Consider the following 3106-nt stretch of genomic DNA (forward strand, 5'->3'; position numbering starts at 1 on the left):
GGATAACATTAAGCATTCTACATTTGCTTTACAGGGGTTCCAGAAAGGCAAGAGACAGAGAAGGGGCTCAAAAATGTATTGAAGAAGTTATAGCTGAAAATGTCCCAAACCTGAAGGAGGAAACATATCCAGGTAGAGGAATCACAGATCATGATTAGATGAAACTCCCCCAACCAAAAACATCCCACACCAAGACATACCAACACTAAAATAGCAAAAGTTAAAGAGAGCATTCTAAAGGCAGCAAGAGAAGGACGAAGAGTCATATACAAGGGAATTACCATAAGGTTATGAGCTGATATTTCTGCAGAAACTTTGCAGACCAGAAGGAAATAGCATGATAGACTCTGATTGCTGAAAGGGAAAATCTTCCAACTAGTATCCACTGCCCAACAAGATGACTGTTTAGAATAGAGGGAGAGATAAACAACTTCCCAGACAAGCAAAAACTAGAAGAATTATCAATATTAAAACCCACCCTAAGAGAAATGTTGCAGGGTCTTCACTAAATGGGGAAAAAAAAAAAAAGAAAAAGAAAGAAAAGAACAAGACTGTATAGGAAAGGAAATATCCCACGTGGAAAGGCAAATACATAGTAAGGATTAAAAATCACTTAAGCCAGTCTGTAGATTAAAAGACAAAATAGTGTAAAATCAACTATAACTACAATTAACAGCTAAGGGATAAGTATGAAGATGCAAAATGACATCCAAAACACAAGGTGTGGGGGCAGGGAGTAAAAATATAGATCTTTTCGCACGTGTTTGAACATAAATGACTACTGGTTGACAACTGGGTCCCAAGGATGCTTCAACAAAAGAAATATCTGTCAGTGTATTTTTGACCTTTTAACCTCAGGGATGGTAGATGACAAACAAAATGAATAGTTAAATCCTACCGTATATTGAGGTGTGATAAATGCTATAGGAAAAGTAAAGCAGGGAGGAGGGGGTAGGGAGGGCAGGGGATGGCAAGTTCCGAAAACAGAGGCCTGGAAATTCCTGCATTTGCATCAACATGGATGGACCTAGGGAATATTATGCTTAGTGAAGTAATTCAGAAAGTGAAAGACAATTACTGTATAATATCACTTACATGTGGAATCTAAAAAATAATACAAATCAGTTTATATGCAAGACAGAAACAGAGTCACAGATATAGGAAATAAAACTGGTCACTACTGAGGGGAGAAGGAAGTGGGGAGGAGCCAATTAGGGGTATGGGATTAAGAGATACAAACTACTATGTATAAAACAGATCATCAACAAGGATATATTGTATAGCACAGGCAATTATAGTCATTACCTTCTAATAACTTTTTATGAAGTACAATCTGTAAAAACACTGAATCAGTATGCTGTATACCTGAAACTAACTTGATATTGTAAGTTAACTATGCTTCAATGAAAAACAAAACTTACATAGCTCTGGTACCAAGAAAAGCAACACAAACAAACCAAAAACAAATGAGTAAGTGGGAAAACACATTTCAAAAATCTAAGAAAAAAATAGTTTGTAATGTTTGAAATTCCTGAATGTGTAACTGGCAAGGGTTCACCAAAGCAGGCCTTAGTATTAAAAAGTTATTAACAGGGCTTCTAGTTTCCTGTTCAGCCCTGTTAGAAACTCAGAAGCTGCCACTCCGTCCTCACAACAATCAAAAGGCGAATGAACAACCCGAAAAAGCAACAATTCTTCTTAGATCCTTGGGGGCTGGGGGGGGTGGGGTGCGGGGCAGGGTGGTAACAAATCAAACTCTTGTTCCAAAATTGGAGATATTCACAGGCAAGTACAGAGGGTTACAACTCACACGGAGCAGAAGACCACAAGCTGAAACTGCCACAAGAGCCAGTGTTGCAGTAGGAAAGCCTGAACTATAATTGATGCATTTCTGGAAGCCCACTGTGGACAACTTTGAGAGTTAAACGCTCCAGCAAACCCAGTCAGACAGGAGTCCCCACAAATTGGCGAGATTTACATCCAAGAGCTTGACCACGTTTCCACAGGAAATACCAGAGAAAACCCCCTTCAGGCGTCCAGCAGGGAAAGAAGAAGAGGAGCCATTTTAAAAAAGCAGCAGCACAGTTTGTTTTCCTTAACAAGGCTTGTCCTCAGGTGAAACTAGTTAACCAGATTCTAAGCTGCTGGGATTTATTAGACCCTAATTGACCTGGAGAAAAAAGAAATCTGCAATCCTGCTGGCTCTAATTTTCTACCGGAGAGAAGAAAATACCCAATACCAGTGCACTTGGGCTATTTTGTTGCACCTAAAGAAGGGTGGGGGTGGGAAGCTCTGTGTGCAGTTCATACTCCAGAGGCATGGGCAGAGTAAAAATCTGAGACCTAACTATAACACTATAGTAGAGCTTTCTCTCCCTCCACAACTTGCTACTCCATTAGGAAAAGCATAGCTACAGAACTTTCTGTTATGCAGTACAAGTCTAGTTACCAAAAAAAAAACAGAAAAAAAAAAAAAAAAAAACAAGACATACTCAAAGGCAAAACCACAGGTTCAAGAGACAAAGTGAGCATCAGAAAGAGACCCCAAAATGACACTGATGTTGGACTTATCAGATAAGGAATTTAAAACTAGGATTAGCATGCTAAAGGTTCTCTTAGATAAAGGAGATAGAATGCATGAACACATGGGTGATATAAGAAATATGAGAATTCTAAGAAAGAAGGAAAAGAAATGCTAGAGATCAAACACTCTAGCAGAAATGAAGACTATCTTTGTTGAGCTAATTATTAGTAATTCGACACAGCTGCGAAAAGAACTTCCAAGCTTGAGGATATCTAAATAGTAATCTCCTACACTGAATAAAGCAAAACAGACTAAAGAAAATAAAATAAAACATAATATCCAAGAGCTGTGGAACAACTGCAAAAGATGCAACATATGGGTAATAGGAATTCAAGAAGGAAAAGCAAGAGGGAAAGGAGGAGAAGCAATATTTGAAAGAGTAATGACCGATAATTACTCCAAAGAGGAAACCACATATCCAGGAAGCTTGGAGAACAAGCAAGGTAAATGCCAAAACCTGCTCTTCGACAGGTTACTTTCAAATTACAGACAATAAAAGGACAAAGAAAGAGTCCTGAAAGA

This window comes from Kogia breviceps, chromosome 13 (genome assembly GCF_026419965.1).
Source record: "Kogia breviceps isolate mKogBre1 chromosome 13, mKogBre1 haplotype 1, whole genome shotgun sequence".
NCBI lineage: Eukaryota > Metazoa > Chordata > Mammalia > Artiodactyla > Physeteridae > Kogia > Kogia breviceps.